The sequence below is a fragment of the Ceratotherium simum genome, chromosome 20, assembly GCF_057802395.1.
Source record: "Ceratotherium simum simum isolate JZ-2026a chromosome 20, ASM5780239v1, whole genome shotgun sequence".
In the NCBI taxonomy this organism is placed as follows: Eukaryota; Metazoa; Chordata; class Mammalia; order Perissodactyla; family Rhinocerotidae; genus Ceratotherium; species Ceratotherium simum.
Genome location: NC_141919.1, coordinates 23,032,227 through 23,047,730, shown reverse-complemented (window position 1 = coordinate 23,047,730; position 15,504 = coordinate 23,032,227). Strand labels below are relative to the sequence as shown.

Here is a 15,504-nt window from a genome sequence, read left to right as displayed (position 1 = left end):
TCCTAGTTGGCTAAAACTGGGTATGCAGAAATCAAAATTGGCTAAGGTGTTTAGCAAACTCAAGGAACACCAACTTTGTCATTGTGTGACTATTTGCAGAATTCCAGGACAATATCTCACTACCTATATGGAGAAAGCAAGTTACAAGAGTCTCTTATTTACCCTTTGGTAGGGGGCCTCGTGTTCCAGATATATTATTAAGATCCATTTTTGCCTCTTGGGCCCCAAAGCAGCATTAGCCTATACAGGTTTCTTTTCCGCATACTCTTTTTCACAATCTCCTCACATTGTATGTCGGAAAGCTCTTTCTAACGTCTATTCCCTTTTCTAATCTCTTCTGGTAAAAGAGATCAGCTAATCACCTTTTTTCATACGAAAGCACTTTTTCCTATATTTGAAAAATATTAAGTTCTCCCCTTAGCCTTCTTTTCAACATGCTAAATAAAATCCGCCTTTTTTGCTTTACTTCATGCCTGATATTTGTTAGTCTCCTTTGAAAGGATCCAAAGTTCACCATAATTGCACTTCAGGCCCAGCATCCTAACTCAGACAACGCCATATAAAGTCCTAACCGTATCAAGTACCAGGGGAAGATTATGTCATGATTTCTCACTCCTCGCATTTCACATGCTCTAATTTTTCTGTGTCTTTTTAATCACAGCCCTCCCTTGCTGAATCATTGCTCACTTGCAATTCACTTTGACCTTTGGATATTTTTCTGATGTAGTAGGATGGAGGTCCTCTGAGACCTAGTAGGACTCTTAAACTTGTCCACACTTTCTCCCCTCTTGTCACAGTCGCTTAACATTTTAGTCCTGATGGGTTTCAGGATGTTAGCTAGCAATCTTGTGCAATTCCCTAATATTGGCAGATAGAGTCAGTATATCTTATACTAACTCTCCTAAATCACTAATGAACACGTTTAGTAGTACCATGTCAGAGACCAACTCGCTCAGAACTCCAATCAAAAAGCAACATTCCCACATTCATATGCAGCATTCATAATGCTACACATTATGGCATTTTAAAATTTTAAAAATGCCAATACCTGAGCCCTACTCCAAAAGAATCTGATTTAATTGGTCTGGGGTGGGGCTGCCCAAGTGATTCGAATGAGCAGCCAGGATTGAGACCACTGATCAATGTCCTTGATAAACCATGTTATGTCTAGTATGTTTTAGCACTGTAGTTCTCAAACTTCACTGTGCTTACTTCTCTTGTGGCTTCTCTCTTATTCTAGATAAGAGGGGATCTTTTAAAAATGCAGACGCTGACTCAGCAGGTCTGGATGGGACCCAAAATTCTGCATTTGCAACAAGCTTCCAGCTGATGCAATGCCATGGACCACATTTTGAATAGCAAGAGAGCAAAGATCCTCACTCAAGTTGAGCACCTAGTTCACTGTTCAACAGCCTATTCTAAGCTACATGAAAGATGAACATGCTAGACATAAAGTATCTTTTGAGCCAAACCCTGACACCTTATTCAAAATAATTTCTGAAATAACCTCAGCCTTTTCCCAGATCTTGTGGTTTTTCCCAGAGTTCACTCTCCATCTCCATGTTTTTTGATCCATATTATATATGACATAGTTTTCTGAGTTTGTGAAATGAGTGAGCATATGAAGCTGGGGTTCCTAACCAATCTTGGCATCATCTGCTAGTGGCTACCCATGTCTGTCTCTCCTTGGAGATAGATTTTGGCCAAGAAGCCTCCTTCTCTGAGGTTTGCTGGGTGTTCTGGAGGGAAAAAGATTCCAACCACCACTAGTGCCCTTGCATACACAAACACACACCTTACACACAACTGAGCATCAGCATTTCACACACAGACCATTGTGTTGTCAGACCTTTCCGCTCCCTACGATCTTGAGGTTCCAAGAAAACGAAAAGTAGCTGCTCTGCTCTTCACAAAAAAGATGGGACCCCAGGTACGAAGGGACACTATGCAAGATCTCTGCCTGAGCCCTGCCTGTTTTGATTTCCATCATAAACACTCCTTACTTATATGCCTTGTTTCCTCCACCCCAGTGTTGGAGCCATTCTACTCACCAATGCTAAACATCATCTGGCTTCAAGGATGTGTAACTGGATGTTTGCAGCCAGTATACTCAAGGGTACCTTGGTATTTCTTTCAATAGAGTTATGAAATCCTCATTGGGGGAATCCAGGAGGCTTTAAGGAAGGTAGGAATCCCAGCTCAGTCACTTACCAGTTGTATGACCTTAACAAATTATTTGATTGCTCAGAACTTCATTTTCTTCATCTGAAAATGGTGCTAATAGGATCTACCCCATAGGATTGTTGTAAAAATTATATGAAACGCACATGAAGTGCTCATACAGTGTCTGGTAGTTAACACTGGTTCAATCAAGGCTATTTACCTACGTCAGAAGTCTAGGTAAGTCATATTTGGGATCTTTCAAGCCCATTTTGATGCTTCACAAATTCTGTTCAAGGCCTAAGGGGAGGTGTATAACCTCTGTTTCCATACTATGTCTCATATTTATTAAGCTCTGAACCACACTGTACATAGTCCCTGCTGGATTTCTCCCCCGACCCCATCCCATCATCCTCTCCTCTCAAAAAAAAAAAGTCAGAAAGAGAAATTTTCATCAGAAAATAAAATGCCTTTGTCTTTGGATTTATGCTAACCCAAGTCAGGCATTAAATGTGGGCATAAACACTCCAGCAGACGTCTCTCTCCTCTATGGTTTCATTTTTCTCTCTAAGCCTGAGGAGTTGGCTGTTGCCAGGAACTGAGGAGACAATAAGAACTAGGCCTTTCCTGAGGGGCAGAAAAAAATGACTGGACTTCCCTTCTTTTGCAGCAAAAATGATGAGCGAAGCCAGAGAGTGTACAACAAAAAAGCAGATTGGATACACGAAAGACGGCAATTCCATGCTTCCAGTCAGTTTAGAAGGACTCTGGACGAGTCTGCAGGGGGTAGTGAAATCCACCGCCAAGCCTTGGCCAGTTTTGGTTTGATGCTGTTAGCTAATCAAGCACATCAGTTGCCAGGCCAAAAACTCCACCCCGCTCCATTGTACGCCTGAAAAAGATCCAAACGCACAAGACCTGTCCCAGGTAACATCAAGACTCTCTAGACTGTCAGTAGCCCCCATTTTTATTACCTAGCACACCACCACATTTGATTTTGCTCAGGTTCATACAGAAGGGGAGAGGCAGGGGGGGAAACTACTTTTATAAAGTTCTTTTATGGCAAAACAATGCACCCAATTCTTTTTGTAGATATGATCTTTAACGAGATCCATGAAAACACTCCATTTAACAGAAAGCAAACCCATGGTTGGGACTTCCTCTACTTTCCTTTTGGTGTACTTAGCCATGCAAACTTTTAAAGATGGAAACTCCTGTCAGAGTTAATTGCTGGTCAAGTTCAATGTCAACTGTGCTGAGATAATACTAAAAACTATCAATGTACGTTTACATCATGTCCCTGCATATTCTTCTAAACAAAATTCAGGATTCCCAGTTTGACAAGGATATATTTTGATTTGTGAAAAGACTTAAAAGATTTTAAAATAAGATCATATTTAGTTAAGTAACTAAATTTAATTGACTGATTCTCTTCCCCCCAAAAAAATCACGTGACATGGTCATTGCACCATCCTAGAAAATATGACACCCTAAATATGCTGCCCTAGGAAACTGGTCCTCCCATGTGACTTCAAATTGAAGTTACTCTGCAATATACTGTTACACTCAGGTGGACAAGGATTCCAAGTCTTCCTGGCCCCTCAAAATCACCATCAGGCTGAGCAACTCTAAAGGAGATGGAAAGAAAGCCATTAACTGTGTGAATTCAACTGCCTATGAGAGTCAGTCTCTGCCCTCAAGTCTGTTTAGTTGAGACGTAAGCCTTATACATGGCTGAAGAATAATGAGAAAACAGTACAGATTTCTATATGGTCTGGACAAAGATTTTTAACCTTATATTCTTAATTTTTAGAACATTCTCAGGCACATAGAAGGTCCTCAATAGTCCCACAGTTGTTCAAATGAATGAATGAATGATTGACATATTACTGATTCCTGGAAAATGAAAAGTAAAATGCTTTTATTCCAAACACTATAACCCCCATTTTTTTCCAGAATTATGGGAGATTTGTAGTACTTTGGGCCCAAAGGCATAAAATCTAAGAATGCAAGCCTAAAGCATGGGGAGGAATGGGAGAAGGAACAAGGATTCCAGCAGCAAGAACCGATAATCACATAGGAAACTAAGGCAAACTGGAGACCTCACAGAAGAGAGGTAGAGCTTGGAGAGCTCCCAAACCCAGTGATGCTATGCTGGATCACAAGAGAGAACCATAGCGGTATTACACGGGGTCCTGTACAAAAAGCAGAACAGAACTCTGACCCTAAGCCAGCTGAGTCCATGACTTACTAGAGTACGCCAACCATGACTTCATATATCTTTGAATCCTCTGGCCCAGTTTCATTAAAGAGGTCAAAGACCCATGGTGGGGAGGGGAGAGCATCAAGGCCAAGGCCATCTCACAAACTCAGCTTATGTTTTATATCTTTTCTATTTAAAAAAGAAAGAGAGATGGAGTTGGCCCCCTGGTGTAGTGGTTAAGTTCAGTGTGCTCTGCTTCAGAAGCCCGGATTTCTGGGTTCAGATCCCAGGCACAGACCTACACCACTCATCAGTCATGCTGTGGTGGCAACCCACATATAAAATAGAGGAAGACTGGCACAGATGTTAGCTCAGGGCTAATCTTCCTCAAGCAAAAAAAGAGGAAGATTGGTAACAGATGTTAGCTCAGGGTGAATCTTCCTCGGCAAAAAAAATAAAAGAGAGAGAGATAATACAGAAAAAATTTCCAATTTTTTAATTTTCAGATTATGCAGATTTCAGATCAGTTGTGTCTACAATTTATACACTGGGTCCATTGTAGTTCGTATTCTCTGAGCTCACATCAGCTGTCCAGAGGGGGCCGGTTCATGGCATCCTGGATGAAGAGAGGAAGTCAACAGAGGTTTCAAAATCTGCTGTTGATGTTTGCCCAGGACAACAATCCAAAGCCAGATGGATGGATGCTGACAGGGGCTGCAGTGGGAGCTAGGACCATGAGGCCTGCCATCACCAGGCCTGGGCATCCCTGTCCTGGCCATGGACACAGAGCTTCAGTCAGGATATCAAAGTTAAGGGGAGGGGAAAGTCATAGACTTTGCTTCAGTTTGTCCAGAGAATTCAGTGGGTGCAGACTCAACACCAAGCCAGGCCCACTCACTACTGAGCATTTGACAGACTAGGATATGAAGTTAATGGAGCTCTGGGGGTAGTTAAAAGATGTGTTTTAGACTAGCTCCTGGCTGATACGAAGAAAACGAAAAGTCCCAAAGTCCTAGAGCCAGCAGGAGAAGAGAGAGCCATGTAGGGAGTCCCCAGCAGGAGAAACAGGGAATAAGAAAACCAACAGCAGATAGATGGGGACTTCAAATGAAAATACCTTCTATAGTTTTCAGAAATATTGAAATATTCACAATTTCGAGTTTTCACATTTAAGAAGTCATTTAGTTACATTGTCCTATTGTCCAACCTTATAGGTCCCCTAAAGTTTTAAGTAACATACATATTATCTGTATAAATAAATAGAATTTCAGTAAATCACTGCTCAAAAAAAATATTATCCATTGGTAGACAAGCAAATCTTAAATTCCTAGAGAGCAGGAATCTTTGCACCCTCTTGGCGCATAGTAGGTAATGCAAAAATGTCTATGAGAATAAGTTAAGTTGAAAAGAATGGCAAAGTCACTGTGGGAATCTGTTTATTGTAACAGGACTAAAATGCAAAACAATCCCTGGAAAATTGCTGCCCTTGCCTCCCTTTTCTATGAATATTAGTCAACAAGGGAAACATCTGATGTCACATTAGCACATTACAACCCCCTCTTAAAATTCTGCATTTCTGAGACTGTAGAAAGAAATGGTCACCAAATGGTGCAGACATATATGCCAATCAATGGCAGATTCTGTAGAAAAAATAGGGAGAACACAACATATTTGTGACACCAAAGCTGATCCTACCTTTGAATGGCCCGTCTCCTGCCCCTGTGTTCTCCACCTCAAAAGCTAGAGAGCTCTACAATCCATGCCTTGGGAGCCATGCAGAATCAGGTCCATCCACACTTGAAGTTCATACTTTAATAAGCCAATCTGGGCCTACTGAGAGACGGTGGAACATGTGGCAGCTCTGACATCAGGAAGGTAGTTAAACAGAATGCGGCCACATAGGACCATGGCCCTGACATCATACAACTCCAGGGGTGTCATCTGCATTGGGGAGCATTTAAATAGACAGTAACAAGAATGGTGCCCCCTGGAGTTATACCACACTACCCTGCATGGGACCATAACCTGAGACTGGACCCAGTGGACTTCATACGGGGCACTAGAAGATTCCACAGTGAAAATTTCTAAGGCTTCTGAGCCCCGAAATTTCAAATCATATTTTTTTAAGTTGAAAAAAGAATCTAGTGCATGACTTCACAGTGGTCTTCTAGTCTATGAAGTAACTAAACCAAGCAAACCCTCATTCTTCATTGCCATAGAAGGCCACACAATAGAGATTAGGGATAGATAAGAATAGATTACTGCCTTGAGAATCTAACCAATTAAATGGATATATTTTTTCTAATCCATAGATTTTAATGTTTTCTTCTGAAAGCAAAAAATGTGGCCTCTGAAAGAAAAAATACCTGGCTTCATCACTTTCTAGCCATATGACCTATTAATCCTCTGCTTTCTCATCTGAAAAACGGACATAAAAATAGTACAGGCACAATAAGCCCTTGATACAATGTAAAACTGTTAAACAATAAATGGCATGTAGTAAACATTCAAAAGATGCTATATAGTATTAGTAGATGCATAAATTCCAAAACACTAAAAAAAAAACCTGTCAGATATATTGAAATTAATTGGTGAATGAAGTTTATGAAGTTTTAGAACCTCCCTTTTCTGACATTATTTAAATAAAAGATTATGTGTTCTATATTAACAATTTGTCAAATAAACTTTTCTTTCTTTTTTTTTTTTTTGCTGAGGAAGATTAGCCCTGAGCTAACATCTGTGCCAATCTTCCTCTATTTGGTATGTGGGTCACCACTACAGCATGGCTGACAAGTGGTGGAGGTCCATGCCTGGGATCCAAACCCATGAATCTGGGCCACCAAAGCAGAGCACATGGAATGTGAAGCACGTGGCCACAGGGCCAGCTCCAAATAAATATTTTTTTAATACAATGAACCAGAAGCTAGAAAATCTTAGGGGTTCAGGGAGGGGAAGTCAAGGTGGCGGCGTAAGCAGACTCGGAACTCACCTCCTCCTGTGGACACAGCCAATTTACAACTACTTGTGGAAAAATTACCCCTGAGACAGAACTGAAAACTGGATGAGAGGAACTCCTGCAACAACGGACAATCCTAACTGAGGTGGAAGAGGCAGAGACTCCCTTCTGGAGAGAAAAACGCCGCCTTCACAAGCCGCCAGCTTCACGGCCACCGGGAGCAGCTCACAGGTACGCAGCCCTCCCTGGAGGCGCGGGGCCCTGAGCCGGGGAGCGCCCCCGCTGTGGGCATATTGTGGACCCAGCACAGTCGAGACCAGCAGCATAATATCTGACTTTGCCTGCTACTAAAGCATTGGGGAGCACCCCCAGAAAACCCGGTTCACAAAGAAACTAAAACCAGCTCTTGAAGGGCCCGTGTGCAAACTCAACCGTTTCAGAAAGCATCCTAAAATCACCAGAAAGAAAGGTGCACAGTGCTGTGGTGAAAAGAGACTCACCTAATAGGCCCTGAGTGCATCTCGGTGAGAGGTGAGACCTCTCCAGGGACTGGGACATTGGCAGCGGCCACTGTTGTGGCCCAGTGTAGGCGTGCTGACACAGACGCCATTGGAGTTCTCCCTGAGGCCGGCTAGCCCAGGGTCTGCCCCTCCAGCTAGAGCACCAATTTAATCCAGCTCAGCCAGGGCAAGCAGCCCACCCTAGAGACTGGCCCCACCCGACAACAAGCCCTCAGGCAACTTGTGGGCCTGCATAGATTGGTGACTGGATTCTCTGCAACCTGGCAACTGAGCTGACTTCAGTGGGGCAGGGCGTGCACAAGGAGCGGGTGGAGAGTGTGGGGTGGTGGCGGAGTGTGTGGGGCTCCCGCCCTGGAGAGACTGGGTCCGCTTGGGGAGGTCGGGGTGCGCACACGGGGCAGAACTGTGTTGACTGTGTGTGTGGACCTGTGGGCAGCAGGGCTTGTCAGCTGCAGAAGACTTGTGCTTCTCAAAGACCCACATGGGGGTTTGCCCCACCTTCCAAAGCCTGAAACAATTGGGTGCTCCTGTGTCTGAGGCCAGCACCACCCAGCTCCAATCCTCAGAGAGCTGACAAGAGACCTAATAGGCTAGAGGCTTACAGCAATTGTAAGGCCCTGAGCCTAACAACCTGCCACGCTGGGGGCCTACTCACTTAAAAGAAATACTGCAACACAAATGTGTTATTAGAACTTGCAGCCAACTGTGCTGGGGCTCCCCACACCTGATAAAGAGATCGAAGGACCCACAACACCTACAAGCAGCTGAGCATTACAACAGCTGGCCAGGAGCATAACTTGGCCTCCCGGGGTGCCTACAGGGAGAGCAAACAGGCCACAACAGAAGGACACACGTAGCCCACATAGAGGTGACCCCTGGAACATTGAGAACTGAGGGAAGCACACTGGAAGCCTCCTAAGGCATCACTTACATAAGGTCACCTATCCAAGAGCAGGAGACGTAGCTGACCTACCTAATACGTAGACACAAGCACAGGGAAAGAGGCAAAATGAGGAGGCAAAAGAATACATTCCAAGTAAGGGAACAGGACAAAACCCCAGAAAAGGAACTAAGTGAAACAGAAATGAGCAACCTACCTGACAGAGAGTTCAAACTAAGAGTGTTAAGGATGCTCACTGATCTGGGGAGAAGAATAGATGAACTCAGTGAGAATGTCAACAAAGAAATGGAAGATATAAAAAAGAACCAATCAGAAATGAAGAATACAATACTGGAAATGAAAAATTCATTAGAGGGACTCAAAAGCAGAGTAGAGGATACAGAAGAACGGATCTATGAGCTGGACAAAAGACTAGAAGAAATTACCCAAGCTGAACAGGTAAAAGAGAAAAGAATTAAAAAGAGTGAGGACAGTCTAAGGGACCTCTGGGACAACATCAAGCGCACTAACATCCGTGTTATAGGTGTCCCAGAAGGAATAGAGCGAGACAAGGGGGCAGAGAATCTATTTCAAGAAATAATAGATGAAAACTTCCCTAACCTAAGGAAGGAAGCAGACATCCAGGTACAGGAAGCACAGAGAGCCCCAAATAAGATAAACCCAAAGAAGCTCACACCAAGACACATCATAATCAAAATGTCCCGAATTAAAGAGAAAGAGAGAATCCTAAAAGCCGCAAGAGAATGTCAAGTTACATACAAAGGAAACCCCATAATGCTATCAGCTGACTTCTCAGCAGAAACCTTACAGGCTAGAAGAGAGTGGCACGATATATTTAAAGTGCTAAAAGGAAAAAACTTACAACCAAGAATACTCTACCCAGCAAGGTTATCATTCAAAATGGAAGGAAAGATCAAAAATTTCCCAGACAAGAAAAAATTAAAGGAGTTTGTCACCAAGAAACCAGTGCTACAAGAAATGTTAAAGGGACTGATTTAAGGGGAAAAGAGAAGACCACAAATAGGAAAAATTATCTATTTCCATGATAAGAACGTAATGGATACAAATGCACAAAAAAGAGGTTAGATATGCTATCAAAAACATAAAATGAGGGAGGAGGGGAGTTAAAGAGTAGAGCTTTCAGACAGAGGTCAAACTAAAGTGACCATCAATTCTGTGTAGAAGAAGAAAGGAACAGAGAAGGACTACTAAAACACTGAGGAAAAAAAAAAAAAGTTAAAAAATGGCAGTAAGTACATACTTATCAATAGCTACTTTAAACGTCAATGGACTAACTGCTCCAATGAAAAGGCATAGGATGGCTGACTGGATAAAAAAATAAGACCCATATATATGCTGCATACAAGAGACACACTTCAGACCTAAAGACACTCACAAACTGAAAGTGAAGGGATGGAAAAAGATACTCCACGCAAATGGCAATGAAAAGAAAGCTGGGGTAGCAGTACTCATATCAGACAAAATAGACTTTAAAACAAAAACTGTAAAAAGAGACAAGGGCATTACATAATGATCAAGGGAACAATCCAACAAGAGGATATAACACTTGTAAATATCTACGCACCCAATGTAGGTGCACCTAAATATATAAAGCAATTATTAACAGACATAAAAACAGAAACAGAAATAGACACACTAGAACAGATGGACCTAGTAGATATATACAGAGCATTCCATCCAAAAACCGAAGAATACACGTTCTTTTCAAATGCTCATGGAATATTCTCCATGATTGGTCACATATTAGGCCACAAAAGAAGTCTCCATAAATTTAAGATGATTGAAATAATACCAAGCATCTTTTCTGACCACAGTGGTATGAAACTAGAAATCAACTATAGGAAGAAAATCAGAAAAGCCACAAATACATGGAGATTAAACAAAATGCTCCTGAACAACAACTGGGTCCACGAAGAAATCAAAGAAGAAATCAAAAAATACCTGGAGACAGATGAAAATGAAAATACGACATGCCAGAATTTATGGGATACAGCAAAAGCAGTTCTAAGAGGGAAGTTTATAGCAATACAGGCCTATCTCAACAAACAAGAAAAATCTCAAATAAACAATCTAACAATGCACCTAAAGAAACTGGAAAAAGAAGAACAAACAAAGCCCAAAATCAGTAGAAGAAGGGAAATAATAAAAATCAGAGCAGAAATAAATGAAATAGAGACCAAAAAAACAATAGAAAAAATTAATAAAACCAAGAGCTGGTTCTTTGAAAAGATCAACAAAATTGACAAATCTTTAGCTAGATTCACCAAGAAAAAAAGAGAGAAGGCACAAATAAGTAAAATCAGAAATGAAAGAGGAGAGATTACAACAGACACCTCAGAAATACAAAAGATTATAAGAGAATACCATGAAAAGCTATATGCCAACCAATTCGACAATCTGGAAGAAATGGATAAATTCTTAGAATCATACAACCTTCCAAAACTGGATCAAGAAGTAGAGAATTTGAATAGACCAATCACCAGTAAGGAGATCGAAACAGTAATCAAAAACCTCCCCAAAAATAAAAGTCCAGGACCAGACGGCTTCCCTGCTGAATTCTACCAAACATTCAAAGAAGACTTAATACCTATCCTTCTCAAACTCTTCCAAAAAACTGAGGAGCAGGGGAAGCTCCCTAAGTCATTCTACGAAGCTGACATTACCCTAATACCAAAACCAGACAAGGACAACACAAAAAAAGAAAATTACAGGCCAATATCACTGATGAACATCGATGCAAAAATCCTCAACAAAATACTAGCAAATCGCATACAACAATACGTTAAAAACATTATACACATTATATATGATCAAGTGGGATTTATTCCAGGTATGCAGGGATGGTTTAACATTTGCAAATCAATCAACGTAATACAACGCATTAATAAAATGAAGAATAAAAATCACATGATCATCTCAATAGATGCAGAGAAAGCATTTGACAAGATACATCCATTTATGATAAAAACTCTGAATAAAATGGGTATAGAAGGAAAGTACATCAACATAATAAAGACCATATATGAGAAACCCACAGCTAATATCATCCTCAATGGTGAAAAACTGAAAGCTATCCCTCTAAGAACGAGAACCAGACAAGGATGCCCACTGTCACCATTCCTATTTAACATAGTATTGGAAGTCCTAGCCAGAGCAATCAGGCAAGAGAAAGAAATAAAAGGGATCCAAATTGGAAAGGAAGAAGTGAAACTGTCACTATTTGCAGATGACATGATTTTATATATAGAAAGCCCTAAAGAATCCACCAGAAAACTTTTAGAAGTAATAAACGAATATGGTAAAGTTGCAGGATACAAAATCAACATACAAAAATCAGTTGCATTTCTGTACACTAACAACGAAGTAGCAGAAAGAGAAATTAAGAATACCATCCCATTTACAATTGCAACAAAAAGAATAAAATACCTAGGAATAAACTTAACCAAAGAGGTGAAAGATCTGTACACCGAAAACTATAAAACATTTCTGAAAGAAATTGAAGAAGACACAAAGAAATGGAAAGCTATTCCGTGCTCTTGGATTGGAAGAATTAACATAGTTAAGATGTCCATACTTCCTAAAGCCATCTATAGATTCAATGCAATCCCTATCAAAGTTCCAACAACATTTTTCACAGAACTAGAACAAAGAATCCTAAAATTTATATGGAACAACAAAAGACCCCGAATAGCTAAAGGAATCCTGAGAAAAAAGAACAAAGCTGGAGGTATCACACTCCCTGATTTCAAAATATACTACAAAGCTATAGTAACCAAAACAGCATGGTACTGGCACAAAAACAGACACACAGATCAATGGAATAGAATCGAAAGCCCAGAAATAAACCCACACATCTATGGACAGCTAATCTTTGACAAAGGAGCCAAGAACATACAATGGGGAAAAGAAAGTCTCTTCAACAAATAGTGTTGGGAAAACTGGATAGCCACATGCAAAAAAATGAAAGTAGACCCTTACCTTTCACCATACACAAAAATTAACTCCAAATGGATTAAAGACTTGAAGGTAAGACCTGAAACTATGAAACTTCTAGAAGAAAACATAGGCAGTACGCTCTTCGACATCAGTCTTAGCAACATCTTCTCAAATACCATGTCTGACTGGGCAAGAGAAACAACAGAAAAAATAAACAAATGGGACTACATCAAACTAAAAACCTTCTGCACAGCAAAGGAAACCATCAACAAAACGAAAAGACAACCTAACAATTGGGAGAAGATATTTGCAAACCATATATCTGATAAGGGCTTAATCTCCAAAATATATAAAGAACTCATGCATCTCAACAACAAAAAAACTACCAACCCAATTAAAAATTGGGCATAAGACCTGAACAGACATTTCTCCAAAGAAGATATACAGATGGCCAACAGACACATGAAAAGATGTTCAAAATCACTAACTATCAGGGAAATGCAAATCAAAACTACAATGAGATATCACCTCACGCCCGTCAGAATGGCTATAATTAACAAGACAGGAAACAACATGTGTTGGAGAGGATGTGGAGAGAAGGGAACTCTCATACACTGCTAGTGGGAGTGCAAACTGGTGCAGCCACTATGGAAAACAGTATGGAGATTCCTCAAAAAATCAAGGATAGAACTACCATATGATCCAGCTATTCACTGCTGGGTATTTATCCAAAGAACTTGAAAACACCAATTTGTAAAGGTACATGCACCCCTGTGTTCATTGCAGTGTTATTCACAATAGCCAAGACTTGGAAGCAACCTAAGTGCCCATCAAGGGACGAATGGATAAAGAAGCTGTGGTATAGATACACAATGGAATACTACTCTGCCATAAGAAACGATGAAATCCAGCCATTTGTGACAACATGGATGGACATTGAGGGTATAATGCAAAGTGAAATAAGTCAGAGGGAGAAGGTCAAATACCGTATGATTTCCTTCATTAAGTAGTAGATAATAACAACAATAAACAAACACATAGGGACAGAGATTGGATTGGTGGTTACCAGAGGGGAAGGGGTGAGGGAGGAGGGTGAAAGGGATAATTCGGTACATGTGTGTGGTGATGCGTTGTAATTAGTATTTTGGTGGTGAACATGTAATCTATGCAGAAATAGAAGTATAATGATGTACACCTGAAATTTTTACAATGTTATAAACCAATGTTACTGCAATAAACAAAAAATTTTTTTAAAAAAAGAAAATCTTAGGGGTTCAAAGATGAGAGAAATATGCTTCTTGTCCTTAAGAACTTCAGAACTGTCTGAACCGCTGAGCCTAAGGGCAGAAGAATGAGTAAATATTGGTCAAGATCTCATCTAGGCCCCCATATTTATTCTAGGACTAGACACTGCTTTCTTCCATCTACCTGAGTCTCCCACAAATGGTAATTCACAAAGTAGTTTGAAAACAGAGATGAAACCAGAAGCAAGATTTACACTTTGTCACAGGGATTCTCCAGGTATTTTCCCCCCTTGACCTTGGCTGGTATTTATTAGCTGATAGAATGCTCCTCATACTCCCCAAACAGGCCTGCTTTTACTTCAAGGGTGTCTGTGCTTCCTCAGTTTCCCTTCATTCATACTCCCTTGGACACCACCCTCATTCCTCTTAGTCTGGCCCCCCATCTTATGTCCACCTATACTCCAGCTCAAGTTATAATCTTTCACGCAGCAAAAGAATCATATTTGCTCACTTGGTCCTAGAAAGTCTATAGGTTCCTGAGTGTTAAGTCTCTGAGGCCATGAATGGCATTTGATAGTAGACAAAACTAACTCAAGAAATAAGACTTAACCAGAATAAGGCATGCAAAGAACACATTCATCCTATCTGCCTTATCTCACAATTGATGCCCAATTAATACATTTTAAAATTTCTAAGAGCATAAATAATTGGTTACAGAATATTCAAAGAGATGTCCCACATGGTTCAGGATTTTCTCTTTTCATGTAAATAGGGTCCCTTACTTTCAGGGCACTTTCCTCCAGCTAATAAGATAAGGGTTTATGGTGTGCCACTCGGCCCGTCAGTCACGGGGAGATGGAATTATAACACAGAATCTCCTAGGGAATGCATTCAACGGCAGAGAGGGCTGCCACGGCTTTGCTTTCAGCTGCTTGGTTGTTGGCTGCTGCTTCTCATAAGTTCTGAGGACTATGAGACCAAGGATAGACGAGGGAGGACATAACTTAGTCTGCTAAAAGCCCAAAAATCATTCAACTGTTTCTGAACAGATTCCTAGAACAAGTCACCTCAAATGTCACTGAAGAAGCTAAGAGAGCTAGGTCCAATTCCAGGGTCTGGTCCCTCTCATTGTGCATGCCGCTGATGAGGGAACAAGATCCACATCTCAGGACCTCCAGCTGTAAAACACTTCCGATCATATGCATGTCATGGAAACCAATCAGTGCTTTGGTGGAGAATATTGGCCCCATCTCCAGCAGACGCATTACCAGCAGCACCAGAATCCAAAAGGGAGAGGAACTGAATACTGTGAGTAAACTTGGTCCAGAAAAGCCAAAGGAAGGGCAAAGTCAGGAAAGTAATTATGTGCTTAGTAGTATGTGGTTTCATGCTTGTAAATTAGGCCACAAAGTTAAAATTTACTTAGCAGCAATAAAAGTTATTCCACCACAAAAAACTGTCCAAATAGAAGACATATTATCCCCAGATCTAATTCTATCACAAGATACTAATTATGTTTCTACCCTTGGGGTGGTCTCCATGGAGAAGACCAGGCAAATTTC

At 40.9% G+C, this 15,504-nt stretch overlaps 1 pseudogene; it reads right to left on the bottom strand.

Annotated features, from left to right (window-relative positions):
• Positions 1-15,207, bottom strand: part of LOC101401363 (transcription initiation factor IIA subunit 2 pseudogene) — a 30,019-nt pseudogene extending 14,812 nt beyond the window's left edge.
• Positions 15,208-15,504: the final 297 nt, after the last annotated feature.